General features: G+C 36.4%; 1 protein-coding gene across 3 annotated transcripts in view; it reads left to right on the forward strand.

The window, feature by feature from the left end:
* Window positions 1–21410, forward strand: part of March1 (membrane associated ring-CH-type finger 1) — a 799133-nt gene that overhangs the window by 203117 nt on the left and 574606 nt on the right. Inside the window, exon 1 of one of the 3 annotated variants that reach the window (XM_029532227.1) lies at window positions 12691–12721. The exons of the other annotated variants lie outside the window; for them this stretch is intronic. The gene's annotated coding sequence lies outside the window, so the exon portion shown is untranslated. Of the gene's footprint in view, window positions 1–12690; window positions 12722–21410 lie in introns of those variants that run through there. 3 annotated transcript variants of the gene reach the window in all.

Genomic DNA, 21410 nt, shown 5'->3' on the forward strand with positions numbered 1-21410 from the left:
ACACACACACACACACACACACACACACGAGAACAATGACAACCAGGAATGAACATTAACAGTTATTTCACTCATCACAAAATAATTTTGAAGGGATTATTCCTTGGTTATTTAAAAAGATAGAAAGGCCATAAAATTAAAGTTCTTACCACTGGATCTAATGAAGATATTTTCAAGAGACAACTGTGTTAAAACAAGCAAACAAACAAGCAAACAATAAAACAATGAAAACTATGGCTATCCATACTTCTCAGGTCTTTGAGTTCAGAAATAGTTTTCTATTTTAAGCAGGTACTTTTATCCATTTCTCTGCTAGTAAAATAAGAGGGTCCATTGTGCTGTTCTTACACATTTATGTCATTATAGTCTTTACATATTCACCCCTCACCCATTGTGCTCCCCCTTTTACACCCATTTGTTAGTTTCTATCTGCTTCCCAAATAGTCTTTCTTTCTGCTTTATATCATCTGTGCATTTTATTACCTTTTCTCTTCCTTCTCATGGTGGTCCCCCTTTCTATTTCATCACACCCACTCACATGCAAACACATAACACATATACATATATATATATACATATGTACATATGTACATTATATATACACATATACACATATACATACATATATACATGTATACACACACACACATATATATATATATATATATATATATATATATATATATGTGTGTATGTATGTATGTTTTAAGTTATATGATGCCTCATTAATTTACATGCCACTCTTATTTAAGGTCCATGATAACCATTGTACTGAGCCCACTTCTATGATCTATGCTAGTAATCATAGCACTCTGATTATCAAATTTTCTTAGCAAGCATGTATTAATTCTGGTCATGATTTGATACTCTGATTTCATAATCCTTTACTCATCCTCTATCTCTTTTATTGTCCTTAGGGAGTTAATTATTTTATGTTAGTTAAGTATTAAGACTGCTAAGAGGATTGACGTTTCCCAAAGTCATATAAAAATGGGATGAGTTTCTTTTATGTTACTTGAATATGCATTTGTCTCTGTGAACAGAATGCAAATTTGTGAATGTTCTGGGAGCTTCAGATAGTTCTGGATTCTAAAGATCTGAAGCTCTCTGTGCATCTATGTTCTTGCATGTGGAATATAGCAAGGCTGCTGCTGTATAGTTAGTACAAAGTCAGTGAAAAGCAGCTTCGGGTGCGTCTTTCTCTTAAGTCCTTGGTGTGACTATCACCAATGCCATTGTTTGTCAGAGTAGCCTCGAGTGCCTTCAACAGTTCGTTTGAGGCAAGATGTGACAGCTCTTTGGTTTAGGAAGTTTTAAAGCTTGTTCTTGGATTTTTTTTAATTGACAGACACTTGTATTTAACATCATTTTCAGCTCCAGACTATCAAAACTATAGCTTTTCTTTTAATGATAGTTGGCATGATGAAGGTACACAAATCGCTTAAAAACTATTACCAGGTTCTTATGGCCCAAGTGTAAACCATCTGGTAAAAGTTATATAAATGCACCAGTAAGGGGTTTTCAGAGAAATTATCAGTAAGAAGTGTGTGAGAGAGAGAGAGAGATAGAGAGAGAGAGACTGAGACTCTGTGTGTGATCTTGTACAGGGAAAGTAGTGAGGAGATAAAGAAAATCACTTATTTTAGAGTTAGACTATTTCTGTGAGTTGTGGAGACAGCATACTCAGAACATATAAGGCAGGGTAATACTACGGATGAGAAGTCCTGACACTTGCCATTTTCTTGAAGTGCCTCTTCCCAATTGGTAATTTTCCTCCCCATAGTATATGCTGCAGTATTCCAAAAACAGTCTGGAAACATAATTCTTTCATTTCCTGGAACCTCTTCTTTAACTATACTACTACTTCTTATTAACACTGCATAAAAGCATCTTATAAAAATGGGGTTTGAGGAAAGCTATATAACACTTTGAGGGAAACAAGCTTAATAAAATAACATTAAGAAGACACATTTTACTGGTAGATCCACTAATGTAGGTTCCTATTTAAAAACACAGAATTTACATTTTTAAGGCTTATACTTTCTAAACTCCAATAAACAAAATTAGGGAGAATTTTATCATATGAGCATGATTGTGATAATATTAATTATTAGCAACTTTATCAACACACCCACATTTATCATTTCAATCACATACATCTAAAGTAGATGCTGCCACATCTTGACTTCAGTAGTGAGAGATGTAATAAGGAGGGTGGAAACTTGTGCAAGGTTAGCAAGAATAAGCAAGTTAACACAACCACAGCACAAGGCTAGGGTTTGCTCCAGACTCAGCCAGAAACACACTCAGGGAGTTTGGTAGAATTGTATTCTTACATTCACTGGCTAGATGGATCCAGAGAATCTTAAACTATAATTTATGCAATAAACTTATTATTCTCCAAATTACAAACTAGGCTCTAACTAGTAATATTTTCTAAAAAGTGTTTCTCATTTATCTTTCTTTTTTTACTTTATGATTTGATTTATTAATATTTTCCATTTGGTATTTTTTACTCAGTGATTACAACTTCATACTATCTTTTAACCTACACTACAATCACATTAATTTTTAAAATATTCCACTTATATTTTTCAATATTCTTTTTGTTTGTTTTTTATTAGATATTTTCTTTATTTACATTTCAAATGCTATCCTGAAAGTTCCCTATCCCCTCCCCCTGCCTTGCTCCCCTACCCACTCACTCCCACTTCTTGGCCCTGGCCTTCCCCTCTATGGGGCATATAAAGTTTGCAAGACCTAGGGGGCCTCTCTTCCCAACGATGGCCAATTAGGCCATCATCTGCTACATATGCAGCTAGAGACACAAGCTCTGGGGGCACTGGTTAGTTCATATTGTTGTTCCACCTATAGGGTTTCAGACCCCTTCAGCTCCTTGGGAACTTTCTCTAGCTCCTCCGTTGGGGGTCCTGCATTCCATCCAATAGATGGCTGTGAGCAGCCACTTCTGTGTTTGCCAGGCACTAGCATAGCCTCACAAGAGACTAACAGGGTCCTTTCAGCAAAATCTTGCTGGTATATGCAATAGTGTCTGCGTTTGGTAGCTGATTATGGGATGGACCCCTGGGTGTGGCAGTTTTTGGATGGTTCATCCTTTCGTCTCAGCTCCAAACTTTGTCTCTGTAACCCCTTCCATGGGAGTTTTGTTCCCAATTCTCTGAAGGGGCAAAGTCTCCACATTTTGGTTTTCCTTCTTGAGTTTCATGTGTTTTACAATTTGTATCTTGGGTAGTCTAGGTTTCAGGGCTAATATCCACTCATCAGTGAGTGCATATTATGTGAGTTCTTTTGGATCCAGATCCATCCATTTGCTGAGGAATTTCATAAATTCATTGTTTTTAATAGCTGAGTGTCTGGGTTTGGTGGCTGATGATGGGATGGATCCCCGGGTGGGGTAGTCTCTGGATAGTCCATCCTTTCATCTTAGCTCCAAACTTTGACTCTGTATTTTGTTCCCTATTCTAGGGAGGAATGAAGTATCCACATGATGGTCTTCCTTCTTCTTGGTTTCCTTTTGTTTTGCAAATTGTATCTTGGGTATTCTAAGTTTCTGGTCTAATATCCACTTATTGGTGAGTGCATATCTAGTGACTTGTGAACTTATATTGACGAAGGAGTTCGTACCTACAAGTCCTTGTTTTCATTAGTGGCTAAAATACACTTGTGTTTCTAAAGCCTCATAACATAGTTCAGGCCTAACACACAGTAAATAAGTTTGAAAACACAGGAAGGATTTAAAAGCAGAAGGTGGGATGGGGTGAAGGAAAACAAGAAGGAAGGCAGGCAGGAAGGAAAGAAGGAGGGAGTGGAGGAGGGAGGGAGTTAGGGGGAAGGAGGGAGGGGAAAGAGGGAAGGAGGTGGGGAGAAGGGAGGGAGGGACAGGGAAGACAGGAGAAGGGAGGAAGATGGATACTGGTTAGCAAGGGGGAAATATTTCAGTTTTCACATTTGTATTTAGTTCGATCAATCTGATTACCTATGCCGTACCATTTAGTTGGATAACTGGCTGCTAGGAAGCTGTGAAAAGCTGATGAGAATTGTGCAGGTAAATGTTCCACCATTTCAAGCCCTTTCTTTCGTTGTTGTTCTGCCCGTATCACCAGGGGTTTGTCACCCATGAAGCCCAAGATTGCACACTTGAGGTTCCGCATATGCTGAAACACATTAAAAAACACTTCCGTCTTTGAACTTTCCTATTTTAGTGCAGAAGGAACTACGGGGTAGCTTTTTCTAATGGACCCTTTCAGTAGCCTGGTTGACATTACAGTGTCAGCCAATTTCTGCAGAGTAATTGCTTCCTAAAAATCCTTCCTAGCTATAGAAGGGCACTTGTTATATACTTCAGAAATGTGTGTTAAGGAGGAGAAATGGTAGAAATTGCAGTTGCCTAACAATTGGCCTGATCTGCTATTAGAAAAGTAATCTGTGGTGATGACATTCAACCCAGGCAGTCAACCGTGAACACTATGGAAGCAGTGACTGCAAGTACCATATAAGACCCATATTGAACTAATCAAAACTGAGTAGATGAGATTGCAACTGATTCTTTTTTGTTTGTTTGTTTTTTCAAAAAAGGGTTTCTCTGTGTAGCCCTGGCTGTCCTGGAACTCACTCTGTAGACCAGGCTGGCCTTGAACTCAGAAATCCTCCTGCCTCTGCCTCCCAAGTTGCAACTGATTCTTAATTTGTACTGATGCACTTTAAAAATTTTCAGAATTATTTGCCAAATACTTTTATAGATATGTTTTTGCTTATGGTTTGAAATTGCCCAAAGGAGTCTAAGTGAAGACTAAAATATAAACTTAAATATTTGGAAATAAGTGCTTGGTTTCTTCTTTATAATAATGGCCACATTGCTGAATTTTCATTCCATTAGTTTTCAATTTCCAGACCTGTTATGAAATAACTATTATAATGGTCCTTAAAATGCCCTTTATATTATAATATCCCCAGAAAAATTACACTTAAAAAACTCCTGGGAAAGTGAAAGATACTGATATGCATGCATTTCTATGTTTATTCTTTATACATTTCCTAAAGAATATTATTGTATGAGGATGGAGACAGTAAGATTTTTCTATCCTTCTGCAAGAGACTGAGAGGAAAGAAAAATACTCCCACCTTATGTGCAACTAGTAACTTGCTGGACACTTTATTTTATGATCTAACCTTTTGACTAGATAAACTGACTTTTAGCTAAAATCACCTTACATGTTTTAGTGAATATTTATTTTTTCAATATGTGTTTTTAAAGCAGGTAAAATAATATTGAAGAACAGATGTTTAGAAGGCGTTATCAGCTTATAATATTGTAACTTGCACAGGTGTGACCTTAAGTTTTATATTAATTTATCATGGAAGAAAATTAAATTAGGTTTCTATAATTGTTAGTCATTCCATATTCTCCAAACTCAACAAACACTTAAGTGACAGCTAGAAAACCTCAAAGAAAAGAATCCAGCTTGATCACATAATTTGATGTTTTAAACTAATTTTCTAAGTCACTAGGGAAAGGACCAAAGCTACACAGGAAATGTGTGATGGTTTAAATAGGTTATGCCCCCATACACTCATATGTTTGAATGCTTGACCCATGGGGAACGACACTATTAAGAGGTGTGACCTTGCTGGAGTAGGTGTGACCTTGTGAGATTAAGTGTGTCACTGTGAGGACTGGCTTTGAAGTATCTAAGCTTCAGCTTCACCCAGTGTGGAATTTCAGTCCCCTCCTAGCTGCTTAAGGAAGACAGTTTCTGCCTAACTGTCTTTGGAACTAGGTTTAGAACTCTTGGGACCTCCAGCATTACATCTGCCAAACTGCCATGCTTCCCATTATGATGATAATGGCCTGAACCTCTGAAACTGTAAGCTTACTCCAATTAAATGTTTTCCTTTATAAGAGTTTCCTTGGTCATGTTGTCCCTTCACAGCAATGAAACACTAACTAAGACAGCATCCCTTTGTAATTTCCAAACTATAGGACTAGAGAGCTCAGGGGTGATGGAGTACCAGGACAGAAGCAGATTTTCCTTGTAAATAGAAGTGATTAGGGAAAAGCTCCAAATAGGAAAGAAGTGGCAGTATAATACCTAAGCCTACTGAAGTGTCTGATGGCCACTGCAGAGACATGGATGTTGGAGACACTGGAGCAGGCTGCGTGAACTGAACCAATGTTCAGTTCTATTGAGACTGGAATAACCTCTGGCCACTCCAACTGTCATAGTCAATAGAGTGATGGGAAGTCAGAGAAACATCAACTCGTTCACTGCAGTTATTTCGCTCATAATTGAATAATGATTGAGAAATTTCCATGACTGGCACAATCCACTTTTTACCCCTCATGCCTTATTTCTAGTATGATGTAGCATTTTGTAAGACAGGCTTAGTTGGTACACTAAAGAACGTATTTTTGAGTCTTTTCTGAAATAATTATTTATTTTAAAATGTTTGAATTCCTTTTAGGATTTGATGGTGCTAGGCTTAGAAGTCTAGAATTTCTTCCTAATAAATTTTAAAAATATATCCTTATTCTTTATTTTAATACTATTATAATTTTGATAAGTATTTTCACTTTAGTCAGTATTTCAGAAATAACCATTCCTAGAAACTTCTAACTCATTCATTCACTTAGTATTATTCAGTAATAAGCATTACGATAATTTGTGAACACTGGACAATTTAAAGGAAGTGTATGGACATACATAGATGCATGAATTTTGGTTATTATTCTCTAGTGTTATCGTTAATGTTGCTTCAATTATAGTTATTTTTCTAAGTCAAGTAATAGACACTGTCAAGCTCATAAATAATCATGTGCTCTTTATACCTATTCTGAGTGATGGGACAGACATGCAAAGATTTTTAGCATTCATGCTGGAAATGCACTGTTAACTGATAAAGCAGAAGTGGTTACACAAAGAGCAAATATGCAGACTACAAATGCATAAGACATTTTATCCTGTTAACTTAATTATTCCTGTTATTCAATTAACTGGGATATTTATTGAACACATGAATAAACATCTATAGTCATTGATTAGAATAAAAGCCCAAGCTATTTTTTTTTTTCTTGCCAACTTTGGAGCATCCATTAGTAACAACCAATAATTAGTTCTTTCATTTTTAAATTACTTTAATCATATTTTCTCTGACACCTTTATTAAACTACAAAGAAGCCATCATGATTACTCATGAGCATTTCAGACCTGTGACCACAAGTTCTATGCCAATCAGTGCGTGATCATTTCTTACTTTAGTGTTCTGGATGGTATTTTCTCTCATCTCCAGAGGAGGACGTGTCCCATCAGTACTAAAAAATGTTCCTCTTTCCACTTTGCTAACTTTTGTATGTCTTTCATAATGCAGAGAGAGAGAGAGAGACAGAGACAGAGACAGAGACAGAGACAGAGAGACAGAGAGTAGGACTCAAAGGTGTTTTCTGCTCCACCACCATAGAACCACGGAGAATACTTCTCCCACCATGAACACAAGGGTCCTGCAGTGATTGGTCAGCCTCTACAGAGCAGACTGAAGTAAGTTCCTGTTATATATTTGCTGTGCCTTGCATGGTCATATGCACAGTCGTTAAATCTCCATAGTTGTAGTAATTGTGAAAGATATTTCTCTTCTGGATCCAGGCAAAATAAACACTTGTTGATAATAGTGTTGATGAGAGTCATAATAACCCACATGATATTGAGTATAAAGCAACCAGAAACATGGTAACCTCTGCTGCCCTAAACTGAAGTTCTGAAGTTAAGCACCAAGGCTAATCAGATCCTCTCAAGCCTCAGAAGAAGATGCCTTTGCAAATGTGCTGAGATATTTTATGCCCTCACAGAGCAGTTTAGTTTATTATGATTTTAGAGTGTCATATTGTACCTTCTCCAAAATATGTTCACTTTTTCATCAAAATAAAAATGTTTAGGTTTCCTGATTATACCTGGTTCCTACTCATAGAGCAGACTCATAGATCTTCCCCACCATTCTTTTTCCCTGTCTTTCCTGGACATCTGCCCTTTTGGGAAGACAGCTGAGAATTTTTGGCTTTCAAAATACACCTGAGTCCAATTAAGCAGCTTGGAAATATAGGAAGCTGTGGGAGTAAGAAAAACTAGCCAGAAAACGACATCTGAGCTGCTATCATTAAATGAAGAGTAAATACATGTTTTGTGGAGATGAGAGATGTTTAATTCATCAAGTGGTTTCAAGTCGCCTGACTCTGTTCTCTAGCTAAAGATGATGTATGGGTTATTAAGTGGGTGAATCATTCTCTTGAGCAAAACGAACTGCAGAAGCTTGGGTCTTGAACCAAGTTGAACAGCAACACACCATGTGTGCCCAACAGTCTGTCTAGCCTGAATTTCCTTTTAAAAATGTCAAAGGCTCATTGATTCTTAACCATTTAATGTTGTGGTAGCTTAACAAGCATAACACAGACTTCTCTCTGTGGAAATTTTAAGTTAGCATTATGCCAATAGAATATCTTTTAAATCAGTGTTAGCACATGTACAGATGGATCATGGCACATGTGTAGACACCAAAGGACAATTTACAGGATTCAGTTCTTCCCTTCCACCTGCAGAGCCAGGGTTTCTCTTGCTTCTGCTATGGAACCCATAGTCAAAGATCACACAACTGCAGAACAATTCATTCCCATTCCTGTCTCCCATGTTCCTATAAGATTTTTGGAATTACAGAGTCATGGCCTCATCCATATTTTCTACTTTGGACCTAGGGATTGAACTCAGATGTGTGCAGCAAGAACTTTCACCCACAAAACCATCTTACTAGCTATATAACATATTTTAAAATGAAGTCAAGTTCAGTGACTAGTTACCTTTCTTGTTAATCTATAGACTGTCTTCTTTTTTAAAATAAAAGGAGCATTTTTATGTAATACTTTGATAACTTTATTATATGAATCAAGAAATAAAGTATTTAACTAGCTTTATACATTATTTGGACGTGGTAGGATTTTATTAGACGGAACAGGCTCATCCATCGTGCTCATATATTTATCATCTGTGCATGAAATAAGGGTGCCAGAGGAGAAGCCATGAAGAGACAAAAGGAGCACTTCAAAGTCAAGAATCCTATTAGCTGGCAGAATTTTATCCCCAGGTTGAATTTTGATAGGCATATAATTCTTTGAATCTCTTACTCTAAACTCCAGTGAGAGTATGTCTTATTGAAAGCAGAGTCTATCTATCTCTGTTTCTTGCATGAATTAATTTCATAAGTTCTCAGAAAGCTAGTTGTACACTATTTGTTGAGCATATTCACTCTTTATACTTTGATATAGGATTCAAGTAACTTGGAAGGAAAAAAAAATAACAGCATCCCACATCTCTACTGTTTAGTTTATTGTCCACAATGATGGTTTGGAGAGGAAGAGGCAATGAAAGAGGTCTCCAGAGCAAGGACCATTTGAACAGAAACACTCATCTCCCAGGATTAATGAAGAACTAGAGTTTAATGTCAGGCAACATAGAAGCCATGCCTATCTTTTACCCCTTTCATGACCAACTATTTTCTTCTGGAAAATATCCATTAATATCTAATGCATTTCCACAAGATATCTGCTTATTGGAGAGAAAATAAAGTTGTATATACCTTAGTTATCTGTATACGTGATAACAAATGCCATACACTGTTCTGGTTAAATGTCAGAAAAATGTATTTTCTTACAATTCTGGTGATTGAAATTAGAGAAAGCTACTTTCAGAGAGAGATAGGAGAGAGAGAGAGAGAGAGAGAGAGAGAGAGAGAGAGGATGAAGAAGACAAGGGGGGAAGAGAAAAGAAGAGAGTAGAGAAGTGCCTAGGAGAGGAGGAGGGGGGTTGGGGGAGGAGAGAAGAAAGGAGGAGAGGAGTAGTGAGGAGAGGAGGGTGAGGAGAGGAAGAGTTACCTTGAGACATTGACTCCCTAGAGCTGAAGTTATAGTTGTTGTTAATTGCCCGATGTGGATATTACTAGGAACTAAACTTGGTTCTCTGTGAGAGCAGTCTGTGCTAAATCCAGTACCATCTCTGCAGCCCCAAATGGATTGTTTTTATTGAAGGTAGTTTTTGCATATGTAGGTGAATTTCAATTACAGAATAGCCTTGAATGTTCTTCGTTTTCCTCATAGTTTTCTAAATGTTATTTTCTGGTACTTTTGTGCTCTTCTGGGTTTTCTTTGGATATTCTCAGATATTTAACTGCATGTCCCAATTCCCAATCAGCCAACTTCTATCAGTAGCATGGAGCAAATGACACTTGTCTTGCTTTTTAAATTCACCATCTCCATCCTGGTTTGTCACAGACTCTTTATAATTCCTTCCAGTTCAAGATTTCTCTCTGTGGTTGTTCTAATGTTGAGTTCTGCATGTTAAGTTCTGGAAATTCCAGGTAATGAGCTTGTATAATTAATTACGCTCTGTGGCTTTCATTCATGCTTTGCTCTCAAGCCACCTGAACATATTTCTTTTACATGCTACCATTAACTCCTATATGTGGAGTCCTTAAAGGTCAATGAGGCTGGATTTTGCTTTATTGATTTCATTTTGTATACATTTCTCCCACTGTCCTGCAGTTTGAAAAAATATAAAGTCATAAGTGGTAGTTTCATATATAGAAGCTTTCTGAGTACTGCCACGAATATAGGTCCTTTCAAAGATTACTTTTTACTATTCTGAGTCTCTCTCCATGTACTCTGTCAGGATCATTACAATGAAAATTCATTACAATTCACATCATGTATAGGATGACTCCTGAGAATCACTCCTTCTTAGCTCAAGCTGAGATAGAAATTCAACTTAAAGCTATGTTTAGAGCTACTAAGTGGTCTTCATAAAGAAAATAAAGTTCTCCTCTTATATAATCGAAGTATTTCAGGCTTTACGTTTTTACTCTTGGTTATACACAAGGTTATGGCATTATAAACTCAACTTTTCAAGGGCCAACTACTATTCTAAAGAATCACGTTTTCATCCATGAATCATTCTTGGTTTCTGCTTTCACTTAGGTTTAGATTGAGGATTGTGGGTAACTTTGCAACACATGGAAACATTTAGGAATATATCTTCCCTCATTTTAGCCAACATCAGCAACTAAACTCAGTTTGATAAGTACTTGTTCTTGTGAGAACTGGGGCTAGAACACAGACCATATTTTACTCTTAACCATTAAAAACAAAACAAAACAAAGCAGGTATCTCTTCTGCAAAGAACATAAAAATCAATCTTACTTATATTGAGTCTGAGAGTTCATGTCTTTCAATTTTGCGGTCTGTCTTCTATTATTTTATTAAATGCTTGTGGTCTTTACTTTTTTTTTTTTTTTTTTTTTTTTTTTTTTTTTTTTTTGCTTGGGGTAGTCTCTAAAAGTTTCATGGAGCAGCTGAGCCTTANTGTCTTTCAATTTTGCGGTCTGTCTTCTATTATTTTTTTAAATCTTTGTGGTCTTTATTTTTTTTTTTTTTTTTTTTTTTTTTTTTTTTTTTTTTTGCTTGGGTTAGTCTCTAAAAGTTTCATGGAGCAGCTGAGCCTTAAACTGAATTGTGATGAAAATATAGCTGTCAGTTGGAGGCCTGCAATAAGAAAAGAGAGGACCAGCTATCAGTGGTTGAAATTATGTGTTCATTTGGGGTCATGCTGCTTCTTTTAATTTAACAATAGTGCATGAAATTATACAATAAGATTTTTGTTAGCTACTCTTCTAATAATGGCTATTTTACATATATTTAAAGTAAAATATTTTAGAACTTCATTATTCACAGCAGAAATCCAAAGTCAGATTATAACTGGAAAATATACTTTTTAAAATTCTGATTGTGTGAGGTGGAATCTCAGGGTAGTTTTGATTTGCATTTTCCTGATGACTAAGGATGTTGGAACATTTCTTTAGGTGATTCTTGGCAATTCCAGATTCCTCAGTAGAGAACTCTTTGTTTAGCTCTGTAATCCATTTTTAAATAGATTTATTTGATTCTCTGAAGTCTATCTTCTTGAGTTCTTTGTATATTTTGGATACTAGCTCTCCATGGGATGTAGAGTTTGTAAAGATTTTTTTCACAATCTGTGGGTTGCTGTTTTGTCCTGTTGACAGTGTCCTTTGGCTTTTCAATTTTATGAGGTCCCATTTGTCAATTGTTGATCCTAGAGCATGAACTCTTAGTGTTCTGTTCAGGAAATTTTCTCCTGTGCCAATGTGTTCGAGGCTCTTTCCCACTTTCTCTTCTATTAGATTTAACATTTCTGGTTATATGTGGAGGTACTTCATCCACTTGGACTCAAGATTTGTACAAAGAAAGAATAGATTGATTTGCATTCTTCTATGTGCCGACTGCCAGTTAAACCAGCACTATTTGTTGAAAATGATGTCTTTTATTCCACTGGGGTTTTTTGCTTCTTTGACAAAGATCAAGAGACCATAGACATGTGGATTTATTTCTGATTCTTCATTTCTATTCCATTGATAACCAGCCTGTCTCTGTACCAATTCCATGTGGTTTGTTTTGTTTTGTTTTGTTTTGTTTTGTATCACTATTGCTCTGTAGTACAGCTTGACATCAGGGATTGTAATTACTCCAGAAGTTCTTTCATTGTTGAGAATGGTTTTTGCTATCCTGGGCTTTCTGTTATTCCAGGTGAATTTGAGAATTGCTCTTTCTATCTCTGTGAAGAATTGAACTGGAATTTTGATGGGATTGCTCTTGGTAAGATGGCCATTTTTACTGTTTCTTTACTGTCACTACCCTCCTATCATTTCCTTATTGGGCCAGAGTGCTTGATTATTCATTGAACAGTACAATCATTTTGTAACAGTAAACCATATTTGAAAAAATAGACATTGAAGACAATATGGAGCTGTTACTGTCTTCAAGAACTTAAAGTTTTATATTTGGATTATTCATTTACTGAAATAAATTCGGTAGGATAGCAGTAGATCCAGATTCTGCATTTGAACTTTTTTTATGGCAATTCTGGAACTACTAGAACACAAGTCTCCTTTGATAAAACCTGTTTTCTAAATGATCAACAGTTAATTGAAAAAGCCATTTAGGTCTGTTGATAGTTCTTCATTATGGCTCTAAACACTTCCCAAAAGGTATGATTTATAATGACTGTAACTTTGAATTACAGCTGAAAGATGCTATTTCTTTTATATGATATAAACTGCATGAGTTTTTTTATATTCCATCAAGTACAATTTAGGTGTGGGGCTATCCAGTAGGATCTGGTTGACTTTCTTTGGATCATACATCTAAAGACATGGACTCACTGTATCAGAAAATAGAGTATGAAGTTGAGGAGGACAAGGGATAGAAGTAGGGGTGAGAATAATCAAAATACATTGTATGCATCATAGAATTCTCAAAGAATTCATATGTAATAACATAGCAAATAATGTTTGTTCTTTTACAAAGAAACTTTCAATAGACATTCCTATTCTGTAGTATGCTGAAAACATCATCCAGAGAACAGTTTTTTGCTACAAGAAAATATTTGTTTGAAATCAAAATGTTACACAGCATTATTGGGACTTTAGTAAGTTTAATGGAATCTTGGAAAAATCATTGGTGTTCCTGAAAGGTTGAGTTATGGTCATTAAAAAGAATTGGAAAGCTCATTTCTTTTGGTTTCAGAAGAAAATTATGTTGGTTATATATAATAACTAATATAAAACTTCTAGAAGCTTGTAGTCAATGTAAGGTTTCTAGAGGCTAATAGAAGGGTGTGACCACTTAGGGAAAGAGCTAGGCTTGGAGTTGAGGCACTTGAAGTAAAACACTATGTATCACTTTTGGTCAATGGCATCTTGAATAAAATTAAGGCTATGAAAGATCTACATCCCCAGCTTCCTTACATTATAAAATAATTTATAAAATAAAGATCAGAGAATAAATAAGTTTTAGACTGTATTATATTTCTAAATGATGCAATTCTACTTCTGTGATTTATTTTCAAGGCATGTTATCAAATTTTGTAGCATGCCTAAAACATTTTCATTTTTCTTCAGAATGGCTTAATGGGAAATAGAAAGGCATTTTTCATTTTCAAGTAGTTATTTGGAAAATATACATGGCTAATATTTATTCCATAAAATATGAAAAATTATATATAAAGTAGCCTATGAATTCTATTCAGTTGTAAAGCACTGAATAGCATAATACACGAAGTGTGCCCCTTTCATGTTTAGGTTACCACTGTGTGAAGGAAAACAAGCGAGAACAAGCAAGTGTGCCAATCACACTTCTCTGGCATATCACAGCTTGCTAGGATATTTTTGAAAGTGTATTCTTATTAAAAATAAGCATGGACTGTCAAAGAAAAGTTGTGAAGTGTCATTGTATCATAAAGTTTGTTTTATATACACACACAGAAATGTCATACATGCTGTTTTGAGTTTATAGTAGTTTATTTATTCCAAAAGCATAAGTCAAGATTTGCTTTAAACAAAATTCTATTTCAAATTCCCAAGAAGTAATAGCTATTTAATCTATAGTGACTTTTTTTGTTATTTCTCTGATGAATTTTCCTTATGTCAAGGTGCTCTGCCTATAAAGTCACCTCTTAAATAAAATGGTTGCGTGGTCCATGCATGCTGATCTGTAAGAAAACATCAAAGATGGCAGAATTATATTTCCCATATGGTTGTGCCTACATGTGCATATATATATATATATATATATATATATATATATATATATATATCCTTGTATAAATTTAATATTGAATAAATGTCAGTGTGTTTGGCTATTTTTCAAAAATAAGTTAACATCTCATGCCTATATTTTGATTTTTTTTCCTCGAGGGTAATGTAATATTTTTCTACTTGTAAGGGGAACCTGAGGTGGGTATCACTACTTCTCTTTAAAATGCTTTAGAATGGTTTATATTGGTTTCAAAAGTAGTTGTAGTTTTTAAACAGGTAAGAAGAAAATGGGAATATTATAAGTACATGGATTTGTAAATCTAAGATGGTTTAAACTGCTGTCTTGAGAGTTACAGTCTAGTGCATATTAGTATAAATATGTTAATGATTTGATTAAGTCAGTGTATTCCACCTATAAATGCAGGTTGTATGTCCTGACAAACCTTATGAACCCCTAAGATTCCATAAGGTCCTTAGTCCCATGAACAGTAAGGAATATAAGTGAAAAACAAATTACTTGTAGTTATTTATAGATAATTTTCACATCATTCTGACTAAAGTAACCGCTTTTAAACAACTCTCATTTCTATTGTCTAGTTTCACTAATATCAGAATGCCACATGAAATTTCAATTCTTTATGTACATAAGATATAGAAGAATATGCTTGAGTTTCCTTTCTTCTTTTATTTAACTTTTTAAATGATTCTTATGAATTTCACATCAGGTATCCCAATCTCACTCATCCTCCCATCCTTTGTAAATTCTCCCACCTTTGAAATGTCCTCCCCACAAAAAAAAAGAAAAAAGAAAAGAAAACTTGTGGAAGCTGTCATGTGTCACATGTATCACAGTACACTCTTTGTTCATGCTTCTTTACTTTCAAATGTTAATTGCAATAAGTCACTGATTTGGTTTCTGAAGCCTCTGGCTCTGTTACACTGTCAATATTGGATCCTTACCAGGACTGCTATTGGATATCCTGTTGTTACCCTGAGTCTTAGAGATCCTACAGCTCTTGATCTAGAAGAATAACCCTTTCATGAACTTCAGCAGTTGGATAGATGTGCAGATTCTAGGGTGGCTCAACTCAAAAGCCTGGATTTTGTCCTGAGTGTTAGCTGAGCTGATTAGCCACCAGTTAGTTCTCCACCACCACCAGAACAAATACTCCAGCACTACCCTGGCTAGTTCACCCAATGCCACAGCTGGCAAAGGCCAGAGCCAGCTCTCCCACTCCCATGCCCTCTGGTCTGGACCTGCTGTGCCCACTCTAGCAGGACCAGCTCTACTGTGCTGCCCAGGTGAGGTGCAGGATTCGCTCTCCCAAGTCTTGTACCTGGTAATCTGGCAGGAACAGTTCTTCTGCTCTCATGACCCTGGGGTCAGCTCTGCACCTGCTGGTGGTGGTAAGTGGTAAAGAACAAGGGGTAGAAGTCAACGGCATCTTTCCCTTGCCCAAACCACTGCATTCCAGACAAGGAACAAGGCCATCTCTCACATAGTGTGGGTTATCTTAGGGCTTCTCCCTGTTATTTTCTAGAAGCTTCCATTAGTTAAAAGATTTTCATGATTTCATTCACTGTTGCAACACAGGTACTCAGAGCAATACTTGACAAGAATAGTCACTAAATATAAAGAAGAAATCAGTGACCGAATAAATGGATGAATAGATGTGGCTAGAATTGTAAGTGCTGTAAATTATTTGCCCAACCAAAGCGTTGTGTCTGTGAGGGGCAGTGCCACTAAAAGTAGATCAATTTAAAAGGTCAGAAAAGTACAATCTTAAAAAAAAATAGCAAGCAAATAACTCTACTGGTAAATAGCTGGGTGATAAAGGGAGCTAGCAAGAAATTGTGGAAGGAACTAGAAAGAATATTTCTAGATTAGTTTTTCTCTTTAAAGAAAAGCATAAAACAAAATCATAACAGCTAAGAGTGTTTTAGGCTAGAACCAAAAAAAAATTTTGTAGTTCTTGTGTGTACTTGGGTAAAACAGTGAAGTCCAATGTTCATAGTGATCTTTAGTGAGCACTGAAGTGCTGAGAAACAGGGGTCATTGCACTCGCACTTGTACTCTGAATTTCTGATCACGGTATTTTCAGGATGAGACCAATTCCTGTTGTAGAAAATAGTACTTCACAATATAGAAAAGTAACTTGTTTTCAGTCTACAAAGGTAAGAAAAGGTTCAGTCCAATTAGAAAACAGTTAACTTATGAAGCTACTAAGTAAGTGACTGACAATAGAAATAACATTTTCATATTGCCATTTTGAGCTTCACGGTAAAGTATCTTACAATCAGTATTTCAAAATCCAAAAGGAGGAGTTTCTATAAGCTTTCTCACTGTGAAATGGGCAAAACTACCATATTCATCATGCCCTTATATTCTACTGTCCACTGGAACAGGTGTAGCAGTAAGGCTATAACAACTCACATTTATTTCTTAGAGTCTAAAGGTCAGATGTTCAGAGCAGGTCTCACTGAACCGAAATCAAAGCCAGCATGATGTTCTTTTCTCTAGAGTACATGATATTTTTGAGCCTTTTCTGGCTTCTTCAGCCTGTATGAATTCCTTAGTTCATGACCGATCTCCATCTTCAAAGGCAACCAAGAACAATCAAGTCTTTCTCACATCATAAATTTCTGACACTGACATTTGTCCCCCAGTTAAACTTCAAAACTCCCATGACACTGGACTCAGATGATCCAGGATAGGGCAAGATGATGAATATCCATAATTCTATCTGCTACTTTAACTTGCTGTGCAATATAACATATCTATAGACTATGGAATATTGGAAAATAAAACTAAAAAAAAATATAAAAAAATAAAACTACTTGAGGAGACATTTGTTTGCTTACCATGTGACATATTTTATTTATGAGAATGAGGGCTTGTGTGAACATGAAAACATTTCTAGGAAGAGCAAGTCTTTTTTTCGATTCTTTCCTACCAGAATTCAAAAGACCTTTCCCCTTCACTTACTTCTGGCCAAACCACTCCAAGCCACTCCTTTCCAGCTCAGGCTACAACTGAGCGGTTGCAAGGATCATGAGAATCAAGTGTAATTTCCAGGCCAGAGAAGCCACAGCTTCAAGTTACAGTTTTCCAGCTTACTCTTTAGTCCCCATGAGAGAAATGGCTGGTCTTCATAGGAAGAAAGCACGGACATTCCTTATATTACACAACATATTTGCAGACCCACCACTCTCAAACAGAACTTCTCATACAGTATCTTTTAGCGCACGCCTTTACTTAGCGGAAAGCCCCAAACCTTAGACAGACCAGAGACCAAGGCATTAGACTGGAAAAGCACGGAGATACTTGAGACACTCCAAAGTTTGGGGGTGGGGGATGAAGTTAATAAAGAACCCCTTAAATTCATTAGCATCTGTCCAGGTGAAATTTAATAACAGAATTTATTTGTTTCACCTCTGTGGCATATTCTAAATAAGAATTAATCTCTGTAATTAACTTATAATGGGATTTCACTTTCTAATTGTGTGCAAATAAAACCAACTAGTTGCCTTTTTTTTTTTTTTTTTTTTTTTTTTTTTTTTACTGTTTTTCTGAGGCAGCAACTGTTTCATCACATTGTTTTATGAGGCAATAATATAGTGTCTAAACAGAAAAACTCAGGGCACAAATAATTTATCCCATTGAATAACAAAGTGATTTCCATGAATAAATCAGGAAACCAAATTACTTTTCTTGTGGGCCAGGACCAAGTGTGACACTTATAACTGCAATAAAAGTCATGATTAATGATGTCTGAATGTCAAAGGCCTGAATATTTGACATAAAATTATTAAATATCTAGAAACTCATAAAATAAGCTATACCTCAGACAAACAGTTTGAACTTCTTTTTATCAGGCTTCTAATACCCATTGCACCTGGACATTTGATTTATCTGTTTTTAAATATATCCAAAACTATATGACTTCCCGGTATTTCTAACAAAAAAATATGATTTTTTACTACCAATCCAAGTCTAAAAATGGCTGTTTTTACTGAAGGAGTCCTTGGAGCTGTTGCTAAGAAACAAGCTTTGAAAAACAAGGACAAATCATGATGAAAATCTCTTGCTTTAAAATGAAGAAAAACTGTGCAAGAAGCCATTTCTCTGAAAAACTCAAATAAAGAAATGAGTGCTCACAGGACCATCCATCCCCTGCTTGTTATACTATTAGCATGCTCTACATTATCCATAAGCCCTTTACTCTGTTTTCATATCTTTATGAAATGTTGTCTGTTAAATTTAATAGGAATTCAGTTTTTAAATACAAAGATCTTAGTGAGGGAATGGAGTTCACAGGCCAGGATACCATATCCAAGCCAGTGCCCACAGGAAATTAGAGATATTTTCTTTATTTACATTTCAAATGCTATCCTGAATGTTCCCTATACCCCACCCCCGCCCCTGCTCCCCTAACCACCCACTCCCACTACTTGGCCCTGGCCTTCCCTTGTGCTGGGTCATATAAAGTTTACAAAACCAAGGGGCCTCTCTTCCCAATGATGGCCAATTAGGCCATCTTCTGCTACATATGCAGCTAGAGACATGAGCTCAGGGGGTACCGGTTAGTTCATATTGTTGTTGCATAAAAATAAAAAAATAAAGAAAAACAAAGTCAACAAATAATTTATTAATTTTGAGTATTCTGTGAGTTGTTCTTTTGGTATATTTAATGAAACCTGGAGGCCTTTCATGTATACATATGAAAGCATGTTGCTTTGAAATGGATGTATATTGTAGTAGGTCAAAATCTAGCACATGAGCAACATATATTTTTTCAACTTAATTTTCATTATTTCTGTAATTGTGTGGGAGAGTGAGCATTATTCCTGAAGGTGACTTTTTTTTAATTAGATATTTTCTTTATTTACCTTTCAAATGCTATCCCAAAAATCCCCTATACCCTTCCCCTGCCCTGCTCCNCTACCCACCCTCTCCCACTTCTTGGTCCTGGCATTCCCCTGTACTGGGGCATATAAAGTTGTCAAGACCAAGGGGCCTCTCTTCCCAATGATGGCTGACTAGGCCGTCTTCTTCTACATATGCAGCTAGAGACACAAGCTCTGGGCGTACTGGTTAGTTCATATTGTTGTTCCACCTATAGGGTTGCAGACCCCTTCAGCTCCTTGGGTGTCTTTCTCTAGCTCCTCAATTGGGGGCCCTGTGTTCCATCCAAGATGACTGTGAGCATCCACTTCTGTATTTGCCAATCACTGGCATAACCTCACAAGAGACAGCTATATCAGGGTCCTTTCAGCAAAATCTTCCTGGCATATGTAATAGTGTCTGGGTTTGGTGGATGATTATGGGATAGATCCCCGGGTGAGGCACTCTCTGGATGGTCCATCCCTTCATCTTAGCTCCAAACTTTGTCTCTGTAACTACTTCCATGGGTATTTCATTCCCTATTCTAAGGAGGAATGAAGTATCCACATGTTGGTCTTCCTTCTTCTTGATTTTCTTGTGTTTTGCAAATTGTATCTTGGGTACTCTAAGTTTCTGGGCTAATATCTGCTTATCAGTGAGTGCATATCTAGTGACTTCTTTTGTGATTGGGTTACCTCACTCAGAATGATATCCTCCAGATGCATCCATTTGCACAAGAATTTCATAAATTCATTGTTTTTAATAGCTGAGTAGTACTCCATTGAGTAAATGTACCACGTTTTCTGTATCCATTCCTCTATTGAGGGGCATCTGGGTTCTTTCTAGCTTCTGGCTATTATAAATAAGGCTGCTATGAACATAGTAGAGCCTGTGCCCTTATTACCAGTTGGAACATCTTCTGGGTATATGTCCAGGAGAGGTATTGCTGGTAAATTCCACCAGAGAACTCCTAAACCTGAAAAACAGCTTCAGTGCAGTAGCTGGATATAAAATTAATTCAAACAAATTAGTGTCCCTTCTCCACACAAAGTTTGAACAGGATGAGAAAGAAATTAGTGAAACAACACCCTTCACAAGAGTCATTAAAATATCCCTGAGGGCCAGAAGAAAGAATGTAAACAGGCAACCTCAGGACATAGGAATTTATTTTCATATCTGCATAATATCTGAATATCCAAGCACACAACATTCTCAATGCTAAAGAGATGTCTCAGCAATTAAGAGCATGAGCTGCTCTTGCAAAGGCACTTTCTTGGGCAGCTTACAAGTACCTCCAACTCCATCTCTGGTACTATCTTCTGACCTCCGTGGACACACACACACACACACACACACACACACAATTGAAAAGGAAATTAATTCTATTCAAATCATTTTTATGTTTTTACAGAGTGAACATGCACAGGCAAGTATAAGAATGAATTGTCTATCTTCTAAGACAGTGGCTTTCAACATTCCTAATGCTATGACCTTTTTAGATAGTTCCTCAAGATGTGATGACCTCCCCCAACCATAAAGTTATCTTTGTTGCTACTTCATTAGTGTATTTTTCTAATGTTATAAATCATAATGTAAATATTGGATATGCAGGATATTTGATATGAAACACTTTTGAAAAGGTTATATACACACACAGTGTGAGAATTGCTGTTCTAGGATCTATATTTTTCTTTTATAAATATCAAAGGTGAGTTTTGTTTTCCTAACTCTGGCTAACAGAAAGCATGTAACATGGTACATGTTTATTTTCTCCTCCCTTTCCTTGTCCCTGTCTTCTTCCTCTTCTTCCTCTTCTTCCTCTTCTTCCTCTTCTTCCTCCTCCTCCTCCTCCTCCTCCTCCTCC

Source organism: Mus pahari, chromosome 19 (genome assembly GCF_900095145.1).
Source record: "Mus pahari chromosome 19, PAHARI_EIJ_v1.1, whole genome shotgun sequence".
Taxonomy (NCBI): Eukaryota; Metazoa; Chordata; class Mammalia; order Rodentia; family Muridae; genus Mus; species Mus pahari.